The sequence below is a fragment of the Eublepharis macularius genome, chromosome 14, assembly GCF_028583425.1.
Source record: "Eublepharis macularius isolate TG4126 chromosome 14, MPM_Emac_v1.0, whole genome shotgun sequence".
NCBI classification, from domain to species: domain Eukaryota; kingdom Metazoa; phylum Chordata; class Lepidosauria; order Squamata; family Eublepharidae; genus Eublepharis; species Eublepharis macularius.
Window position 1 is genome coordinate 48689694 of NC_072803.1, and position 11668 is coordinate 48701361.

Genomic DNA, 11668 nt, shown 5'->3' on the forward strand with positions numbered 1-11668 from the left:
TGTGAATTTTACACAAAGTGCTGTGTGAGAAATTAGTCCATCCTTCCCTCCATTACTGATGCACACATATGCGTTGATAAACACTTAAAAAAAAAAAAGCTGTCATGACACAATTGAATGAGTGGCTGTGTTCAGCTTTCTGTTTGTGTGGTGTTTTCCGTATGCACAGGAGTGCTTGTGTGCCTCAGTACGGAGTAACCACCTTCTGCTCCCTGCGGTTAAAACAGCCTCTGTCTGGAGATTTCCGATCAAGGAAATTGCACCGGGGTAGAGGAGTTAGCCCCCGCCACCCCCCCCCCACCCCACAACCTTTTCCATGGATAACCCCTGTGTGTGATTTGACCCTAAGAATTTCTCGATACAACTTGAAAATCATGGTACAATAATTTTGAGTGTGGGGAAGAGGTGATCTCTTAAATATACTGGCCCTAGTCTGTTTAAGGCTTTGCAGGTGATGGCTGGCACCTTGAATTGAGTTCATGTTGTCATTTTGGTGAATATGAAGATAATTTCAAGCTCCAGTTAGACTACAGAATCCTTCTGATCCTATTACACAAAAATAAAAAAGGTTTTGAGAATCACCAATCACATATGATTTATCTAAGCAATGCAAGAGGCCAATGCCAGAATATAATTTATATTTGGGTTCTTTTTTTAATTAAGAATTTTAAAGACAAAACCTAAAATTGCAAATACACAAAAACTAATCAAACAAACAAAAACAACTAACCAACATAAAAGAATAACAAAACATACAAATAATACGAAGAAACAACACAGAAAGAAAAAACAAACTAAAAGGAAGCCTTCCCATTTTCTCCTCAACAAATATTGGTATCGTTTTCAAATTTACGCTTACTCTAAGTAATAATTAAAAGCTCTCTTTTTTTCTAACATCCAAATTCCTTAATCCATAAATCCACAAATCATCAAATCATTATCCATTTCATGTAAAAAGTCTGTTAGGAGTTTACAATTATCTATATTTGGGTTCTATTGATCACGGTCCAGGTTGAGAAAGTGGTTGAAGATAAAGTCATTAGGTATGATGTTAATTACGGATACATGATTGACCGGTGCCTTCATTGATATCTATTGGGTTTCTTCACTTTGACCTTAGGAAATCTTTTACCCAATTACACACTTCCAAACATTGCTTTCAACATAGGGAAATATTTTCCCTGAAATCTGTGTCGGTAGCTGTAAGGAAACTGGGGTTCTGGTGCATTATTGTCTTCTCCGTTGATATAAAGACTCAATAAAGATTTTCTTGCCAGAATTTATCAGTAAATGACTGGATTTCACAAATGGCCCCCAAATGTATCTCCTGGTGGGTCTAGCTATTTTTGTAAGCTCCAAGACAACACTGTTTGATAAAGCAGCTGAGAAACCGGAGCTGCAATCCTAAACGCACTTACAAGGGAGCAACCCCAACGGAGCAGAATGGGGCTCGCTGCGCTGAGTAAGCATTCTTACAATTGTGCTGGATGTTGCTAAAAGGCATTGTCCTTTTTTTGTGGTGGAGACAAAATGTTGGGGATTATCAGGATATTTAAATGCATTTGTGTTTGTTCTTAAAGATTGTCCTTTTAAGGGCTTTTGAAAGGATCTAAGCCTGATACAAAGAAACAGAGTGAATTGAACAAAATACAGTTGGTAGATGTTTGTGTTTGCCTGCCTGCCTTCACAGAAGAGAGAGAAACGTGTGTATATGCTTCTTCTTTGAAAGAGCCAGTTGTGGGTCACTCAGAGCCAAGCTACAAGTGACGCCTTACGCAGGTTGGACACTTGTCAGCTTCCCTCAAGTTTTGATGGGAGATGTAGGCGTCCTGGTTTTACAGCTTGGCTCTCCATTACAGCTGCAAGACCAGGATGCCTACATTTCCCATCAAAACTTGAGGGAAGCTGACAAGCGTCCAACCTGTGTCAGGCGTCACTTGTAGCTTGGCTTTTAGAATCTCCCTTTTCAAGCCCATCATTGTTACGTTTGGAGAAAACCTTGGGTGCCTATATTTAATATGAATGTAGCCACCAGGTGGTGCTCAAGATCATGCTATGTCTGTAGGGAAGAGAGAATTATGGGGGCTAATAAGAATAGCTTTGTTTATATTTGCACACCATCTGCAATCTGCCCTTTAAAACAGATAGTTTTTTAAAAACCTCTCTTTTTTCTACAGAGAGAACTGGCATTTCTCTACTTGGGCAGTATACTGAACAGATTCAGAGAATGCAATGACTGACTACAAGTAGAACATCATTACGGAGCCTCCTCTTGGTAGAGTTTTTTGGGGAGGCCAGTAAAAAATAAACAGGCTGTCTTTTAAACATGAAGGACCTCATGCATATATTTTGATTGTATTCCACTTTACAGGGCCCAAGTTTGGGGCAGAGGTGGGGGGAATGAGTACACCTTACCTGCAGCCCAGGTGGGGCCACGTATGGTCTGCCCTCCAGCGAACATGGTCGGTGTTCATTTCAGTAATAAAACAGAATTTGTTCCCCTTGCGTAACGAGATTTTTTGTATGGGATAGGATTGCGGGGGAGGGTTTTTACAAAGCCATAGTGGGATGTGAGGTTTGAGCCTTGCCATTTGAAAATACATGCTAATTGCAATCACACCTAGATCTGGGCCCTGCCCCTTTGTGTTTGCAACAGGAATGCACCAAAAATTCATTCATGTCACTCTTCCCCAGTTTTTACACACAGTGCATGAGTTTTGTGCTTATGTTGGACAGAAGGAGGAGGTACATAATGTGCACAAAATATTTAATGCCTTATTTATTTATAGTCCGCATTTCTCACTGAGATCCAAGGTGGATTACACTGTGTAAATGAAAATACAATATAATCCACAGCGAGGATTTTCACTGAGCAAAGTGCAATAATGAACAACAGTTAGACATTCAGTGAAAGAAATACAATAGGGTATGACTGGAGAAAATTTAAAAAACTAGCCTAAAGCTGAACACAGAGATGAAATCTTTCTGAAACAAAGCATAACTAGTTTACATGCCATGCTTAGCAATCTGGAAATGCCATAGTTGGTGCATGTCTACATCAGCAGACAGTACCCAACAGAATAGCATATAGTCCCTGTCCCTACCAATGCATCTCTCTGAGCTACTTCTTACCACACAGCCCTATAATCTGGCTAGAAAGCCCTCCTTGAATAATTCAGTTTTGCCTAGTTTGCGGAAAGCCGGGGGAGAGGGAGCTTTCCTGATCTCCTGAGGCAGGCCATTCTATAAGGTGAGGGTTATTACAGAGAAAGCACATGTGTCGGCAGCTGTTGATTTTGCCCAGCTGCAAGGTGGTATCTGCAGAAGGCCCTGCCCAGATGAACAAAGCTGCTGTGGTGGAACATAGGGAGAGAGGTGGTCACACAGATACGAGGGGCCAAGGCCATGAAGGGCTTTGAATGTGATAATAATGACCTTGAATTGAGCCCGGTAACTGATGGGAAGCCAATGGTGGCTGCAGAATGGGAGTGGTATGCATGCTCCGTCTAGCTCCAGGGAGTAAACCAGCTGCAGCATTCTGCACTAGCTGGAGTCTCCAAGTCAACTCTGAGAGGAGGCTTATGTAGGGTACAAAACAGTAGTCTAGTCTAAACGTGTTGCTGTGGCTGCTGCTGCTATTGATATAGTTATTGTCAAAACCTTGCCTGACGATCCAGTTCTGGACCAGTCTTTAACCTTGTTTCAGGTTCTTGCCACAAAGCCCACGTGAGGATGCCTATGTGGCCCCTATGTTTAAAATTATTTAAAAATGCCACGAGGGCCCGATCCTGTTCAGATCTGCACCCACGCCCATGCCTTTTCAAGTGCCAGACCAGCTAGGGAGGGGGGTGCAGCCATTTAAGTACTTGATAGGACATTAGGGAGAGAAGGAAGAATACCTCAGCCCGCCGCGCTGCACCTTCACAGCATTTTTAAATGACTTTAGAATGGCAGCATCTTCATGGTGGCCACAAGGATGTCACCATGTCTACTTTGACTGAGGGATGCAAACAAAACAACTCCCAAGAGGCTTTCCACATTGACTGACAGCAGTTTTTCTACTCACTTCTGGGGAAGGGGAAAAATGGCTTTGATGCACAGATACATGACAGGGATCCAGTCAACAGTTTAATCCCACTTCTGGCTTGGGTGCAGTTTACATAACAGTGGACATTGCGAAACATGCTAAGACGGAACAACACTGGCTGGCTTTTCTCCATAAAAGCAGGGTCTGACGTCCAATCCTTTTGGTAAATGAAGCAATATGCCACAAACCCAGCCCACTTGGAGTGGCCCAGAATCTCAAGACAGGATTGTTGCTCTGTTTTTACATGAGACAGCAATTCAAGACTGTTGCCTAAGGATTACAGAGAGCTCATTCTGGGTGAGAACAAAACACACGACTGCCTGCCCAGACAAAGAAGTGGGGGATGAAAGAAATGGATTGGACCCACAGCTATAGGAAGCAGTTTCACTGGCCTTCCTTTGAGACTCTTGGGCAAGTTATATAACAGATCGCCTCTGTCCTTGCAAAAGTTAGCAGAGAGGGTCAGAGGAAAGATCTATGTATTATAAAGATTGGGGAGAAAGCCATTATTGACCATGCCAACTACTATTCATTTTTGTTAATGGAGTATATTTATACCCTGCCTCTGTGCAGTTTTTTAAGATTATTAATTAAAAAGCAAATGTCGTCCAGTAACCAGAGAATGTAGACTGGGAACCAAGGGACCCCAGACTCCAGGAAGTGAGCTGAGTCAGCAACACGGGCTGCAAAATAGTAGAGTTCAGCAGCACCGTTAAGACTAACCAACTTTATGGTAGCATAAGCTTTCGAGAACTACAGCTCTCTTTGTCAGATGCATGGGACGAAGAGAGCTGTGGTTCTCGAAAGCTTATGCTACAATAAAGTTGGTCAGTCTTAAAGATGCTACTGGACTCTTTACTGTTTTGTAACTACAGACTAACGCTGGTAACTCCTCTGCATCTGGGCTGGGCTTTTAAGGCAAGGCCTGAGCCCACCAGCAGCCTGAGCTGGGGAGGGGACATGTGGGGACAAGCCACAACCAAGATGCAAGGGAGCAGCAGCTTTCCAAGGGGACTGCTCCTACCTCACAGGGGTCCCAGGGGGTAGCAAGCAACCACTGAAGGAGCTGGCATCAGGTCCATAAGGTAAGGGATCATCGGCCAAGGCAGGCATACCTGCTCTTGCTCCTAAGGCAGAAGGGAGCAAAGGCAGGATGGATGGAAGGAACAAACAAAGAAACAAATGAACCCCTTCCCCTCTTAGCCTGGAGCGGCACATGGTGCCCCCTGCCATTTCTTCCCAGGGAACTGATCTCTATTGTCTGGAAATCAATTGCCATTCCAAAAGGACTTTAGGCCCCACCTGGAGGCTGGCAATCCTACCAGCTCACAATGACCCATTGAACTCAGGTGGATGTTGTATGATTTCTTGCATAGGAGACCTGAGTTCCAATTCTGCTGCTGCTATGGACTTGCTCACTAGTGATGGCTCAGCGGAGGAGCTCCTGCTTTGCTTGCAGACCTCAGGTTCAATCTCTGGCACTGGTAGCTACAGGATTTCATTTAGCAGGTTCCCTGCTTGAGCCCATGGAGAGTTACTGTTAATCCAAGTAGAAAATCCTGAGCAGGAGGAACCCATGGTCTGATTCAATATTTTTAATATATATATATATTTAATATCCCACTTTTTTCAAAATTCAGAGCTGGGCTCAACTAAATTAACCTGCATTAAAATCTAATTGAAATCACAACTGAATGGAACAACCTAGCACCAGCAGGAAACCTTTTGCTAGAAGGGGAAAAATCCTAACAAGGACAGACCAGCAACAGAGGAAAGAAATTAACCAGAAGAAAGCCATTTTTTTTTTAAAAAAGTCTTTATCGGGCGCCTAAATGGCTACATTGAAGACACCAGGATCACCTCTCAGTTTCAAAGACTGCCACAAAGGATTGTGCAACCTAGAAAATGCTTTAGAAAGCAGAACAAAGTGCTCCGATACCACTTTTCACACTCATAGATCCAGAGGAGTTAGCCGTGTTAGTCTGTAGTGGCGAAATCAAAAAGAGTCCAGTAGCACCTTTAAGACTAACCAATTTTATTGTAGCATAAGCTTTCGAGAAGCACAGAGAACTGTGATTCTCGAAAGCTTATGCTACAATAAAATTGGTTAGTCTTAAAGGTGCTACTGGATTCTTTTTGACTTTTCACACTGTTCCAGAGCACCCTGTTTCCTAGCTTTAAACTGGGCTCAATGAGTTCATGCAGATGACCTGGACGTCTTACGGTGTCATTCGAAAGGCCAGGCCCCTGTGCATGCTCCCCAGGAGCTGTTGAGAGGGGGAGCTTGGAGGAGAAAGCATGGCTGATGGTTTGACGTAACTTCTGGGTGAAGACCTGGAAGCAGGACTGCCAGCCCAGTGCAGGCAAGCCCTGGGAGACAGGAAGTGATGGTAAATGTTGGCCTGTCCGTGCCATGATGTCACTTCCTGAATGACTCTAGAAGTGACAAGACTTCTATGTTGGTGTAACATTATAGGATTCACCTGAACCAAAAGAGCTTCGAATCATCGAGTGCCGTGCAGATGCTGTGATGTCACTTCCAAGTGATGACATGGTGTCAGTTCAATGCTGAGTTCCCCCCAGTTGTGCTTCTGCCACTCCAACAAGCAGCAGCATGAGCAGGAAGCCGGATCCTGAGGTACCCCTCTATAGCATGAGACCTGGCAAGCAAGCCCAGAAGTAATGTCACCGCTGTCACCCTCCTGCAATCCTGTAGCAATCCCCAAAACTCTATGGTAAGTGACATCACTTCCAGGTCTTCACTGGGCAGACTGTCTTTACCTGGAAGTGATATCATCACATCAGCAGCAATGTCTTCCTCCATTTTGCTTCCATTCTGGCCAAAGTGAGGGCGGGCAACTGGGGGGGGGATTTGCTTGCCCACAGACACCTGGAAACCACAGGTGTCATTTTTGGTCACCTGGATTATACAGTGTATTGCAATAAATACCTGTCATTGGACTATTTATTTATATAAATATAAATATAAATATAAATATAAATATAAATATAAATATAAATATAAATATAAATATAAATATAAATATAAATATAAATATAAATATAAATATAAATATAAATATAAATATAAATATAAATAATGATGATATCAAATAAACCATAAAGTTCCTGACAATTTCTAGAGTGGACTGACATCACTTCCAGTTTGTCCCTGGAAGTGATGTCATGCTATTGCCCAACAGCAATTTTGTTTCGCTATTTCCCCCCCCCCTTACCAACTGAAGGAGCAGTGATAGAAAACAGGAGCTGGGGCAGGGAGGATTCCTTGCCCCATCAGGACAAGGGCAAGCCTAATCCCTGCCCTTTGTCTCCATTTCAGTTCACATGCTACCGAGACCTCATGTCCCATCATTCTGCCCCCGTTCGATTGACAGATGTGCTCTGGGAGGTTCCATGCTTGTAACTTAATTCCCAGGTGTGTCTGTGAGGGGGGAGATTTGAATGCAGGGTGCACGGAGAAGGAGCTGAAGGCTTCCCATCAGAGCTGTTTTCTTGACCTGAAACACCCGCAGATGGCCACTGTTTGCTCCACTGGGAAAGTGTGTACATGTAGCCAATCAGTACATGTGTTGCTCCTAGTACTGGAAGGAAGGAAAAGCAACTCCCCAGGGCTGTTTCAGATTGGGAAAATGGTGCATGGAGGAGGGCTGAAAAAACCCTCTCCCTGGACACCACAGTTATAATCTGAATCAGCCCATGCATTAAGCATGTGAGACAGTTTGATGTTGTGGTTAAGAATGGCAAGACTCTAATCCGGAGAGCCAGGTTTGATTCCCCACTTCTCTGCCTGAAGCCATCTGGGTGGCCTTGGGTCAGTCACAGCTCTCTCAGAGCTCTCTCAAACCCACTTACCTCACATGAGGTCTGTTGTGAGGATAATAATTAATGACACTGACTTGTTAACTGTTCCGAGTATGGCACTAATCTGTCCTGAAGAGCACAAGGTTATTATTAAGGTTATTAAGCCCCAAGCATGGAGCTCCCAGAAGGTATCTGATTCACCAGACCTAGGGCAAAAACATGGGAGCAGGGTGGGTGGACTTTGTAACTTGTGATTTAGACTTTGGTTCAGGGGGGAGTCAGTTAGGGGACACGGTCAGTCTTGCTGACCCTTCTGATTCATAGCACAGCCTGTGTAATGAATTTTTGACCAAGGCTGTAATGCAGGCTTGAGCATATGCCCAGGAAAGGAGCTAATACCACCCTGCCTCAGCTATTCCTCAGGTTCTATGCCAATCCAGTCCAGACCAGGTGTGGAAGACAAGAAGTACATGAACATAGGCCTACCTTGTTCAGTACTGATTAAGGATCAAAGACTGAGGTCTTTCACATCATCTGGTTCCTTTAACTGGAGATGCTGGGGGTTGAACCTGGGACCAATCTGCACACAAAGTCGATTCTCTATCTCTGAGCCACAGTCCATCCCTTAGTGGGATTAGGAACTGGAGGCAGTTTACAGGCAGGGTCAGGGAAGCACAGTATGATTGGTGGCCTCAGAGGACAAAGCAGGCAAACAAGTGTCTGCTCGTTGGAACAGGGGAAGCTCTGCTGCTTTGGGCACTAGGGAGGGGCATATGCTTATCTTTGTAACAGAATCAAGAGGGTCTTTCTTGTTTTTGTCATGCCGGAGGACTATGCCTCTTATTATCTGCAAGGAATTTGAGCGTTTCCTTTAGTCTAGATCACTTCCTCTCTCTCTCTCTCTCTCTCTCTCTGTGTGTGTGTGTGTGTGTGTGCTGCTTTCAAAGGAAAAGTGAGTACCAATGTTTCTCTCAATTCCATTACTGAAAGCAGGCAAGGCAAGCCCAGGCGTGCCTGGCCATGCTGCTTGTAGGAATTAATACTTAGATAGGGTTGATGAGATGGAAACTGAAATTACCTCACTAAAGTAAGATCCAGATGGGTAGCCGTGTTAGCCTGTCTGTAGCAGTAGAAAAGAGCAAGAATCCAGTAGCATGTATAACACTAACAAAATTTGTGGTAGGAGATGAACTTTCGTGAGTCACAGCTGAAGAAGTCCAGCAGCTACTGGACTCTTGCTCTTTTCTACTACAGCTGAAGAAGTGAGCTGTGACTCACGAAAGCTCCTACCCTACCACAAATTTTGTTAGTGTTATACATGCTACTGGACTCTTGCTCTCACTAAAGTAAGTTTTCTATTTTTTTCCCATTATACCTCTACCTGGTGTCTCCACTTATTTCTTCTGAGACTAATGTTGTGAAACCCACACCTTACTGCTGTGCAACTCTGCTGTATTTAATAATATACTCCCAACACCTCTATCTCACCTTTTAGGGGGGGCGGATTGAGTGGTGCTCCTGCGTACCCATCAACATTTAATGTAAGGAAAAAAGGGAAATGCTTGTAATGGGGGATTTTTTTCTGGGAAAAGAGGTAGTGGAACTCAGTGGGTTGCCCTCGGAGAAAATCATCACGGGGCTGGTGGCCCCGCCCCCTGATCTCCAGACAGAGGGGAGTGTAGATGGCTCTCCGCGTTGCTGAGCGGCGCGGAGGGCCATCTAAACTCCCCTCTGTCTGGAGATCAGGGGGCGGGGCCACCAGCCATGTGACCATTTTCAAGAGGTTCCAGAACTCCATTCCACCGTGTTCCAGCTGAAAAAAAGCCCTGCTTGTAACATCCCACTTCTCAAAACAAAGGTCATGCTGTCCAACCCCCTTGGCTGTTATTACTCATTGTCAAACTCCTGCCTTTCTGTGTTCTCTATTCATTTGTTTTCTAGCTGACTTTCCACCCCTTTAAAAGCCAAAGGAGTGTTTGTTCTTCAAAGATAAGCCAGGAAAAAATGCAAGTGTTGTACAATGGGTTATCAGCAGTTCAAAATATACCTTCCGTGTGTGAAATCTCAGGCTACACATTGCATAGCGCCGTAGTATTCACATGTATGCATTAATGCTATAGAGAGTGCAACCACACCATACTCTGAGGTTTAATTTTTGGGAAAAGAGTGGAACTCGGAGGAATGACAACTCTAGCAACTTTTGGACATAGAATTTCCCAAATAAATTAGGGGGCAAAGCAAAAAAGAAAGAGAGCAGGGACAGGGGCCAGAAAAGAAGGTTTGTGCCTAGTAAATAAGAATGCACACATCAGCACTGTGTGCCCTCCACTCCTTCTCACTCGGCGTTGTTTATATCCAGCAGAGTTGATTAAGCCTGAGAATTGCAAGGTGTGCCATTAACTCAGGGGAGAACAAGGAACAGAGTCTGCAAACTGCATGTACAGGTGCTTTGTTGCACAGTGCTGACCGGAAGGGAAGTTAAATAAGGCAGTTAATCAGATCACAATGGGAGGGACGAAGCAAGGTCAAGAGCGTGCAAAAGAATTTGGGTGACAAGTCAGTTCCTTTAATCCAGGCCAGTGTCTGAGACTTGCCTTAGTTCATGCCAAATGGACTAGAACAGGGAAAAAAGGAAGTGCATCTCCACACACAGAAGGAATCTGACTTACTTAACTGTGCTCCTGTTTAAAACTGTGCTGCCTCCTTGTTCTGATGTCAATAAGAACACAACTGTACAATTTTCCAAAGAGTTGAAGGTGCTCTGGTGCTGAAGATCCATGTTTGGCACTTGTGATATGGCTTATGACTTGGCAGACCTGGACCCAAGAAGCTTGCATTTCTGAAAGCAGAGATTTTTCTAGCATCCTCAGGGATTCCCTGCTTTGGACTTCTTATAACTGTCTTGCTAATATTTCACTTCCTTCCTCAGGGGCAGAAGGGAACAATGATCTTCCCTCTCCAACATCGTCACTTTGAGCTGTGTCTTGGTTCATTTTCCTGAAGCATCCCTGATGCCTTGACCCTCTCCCTCAAAGCCCTGTCCTTTGGAAGCTGCTTTTGTGAGCCAAACCCGAGACTGGAAAACTGAAGATCCCATGTGTTTATCCAGAGTGACTGTGCTTCCACCGGGTGTTCTCCTTTTATCAGAGAAGAATAGCATTATGAAAAGTAGCAAGGACCTGGAATATCAATTAACTGGATCTTTTTGAATGAAACTGAATTTGCACAGTGGCAAGAGGGGGCACAGGACCAAGCACACTGGCCCTATTGCTCTGCCCACAACTATTTGCTTCCTGTGGTGGGCACAATACAGACACTGTATACATGAATGCTACCTCCTTGTGATTTGGCATGCTGCTTTTTTTTAGCATTTCTGATCATGGGAAAGGAACCTATTTGCATACATGCACATTGACATTGAGACAAAGATGTGTAGGCGAGACAGGGGTCCTGTGCACTCAACAACAACAGCGCTTATGTACCACTCTTCTAGACAGATTAGTGCCCCACTCAGAGCAGCGAACATGATCGATGTGCTATTGTCTCCTCAATCCAGCTGGGGAGCTGGGGCTAAGAGGAGTGGCTTACCCGAGGCCACCTGCTGAGTTCATGGCAGTAGTGGGGGTTGAACCAGCTGAATGCTAGTTTGCAGCCCAACCACTTAACCACTATACTACAGCAGGTAGGAGTAGGGCTAGCACATTTGGTGCTACTCTTGGTGCATACTCTCCTGTACCCCAAAAGTACACTCAAGATCTG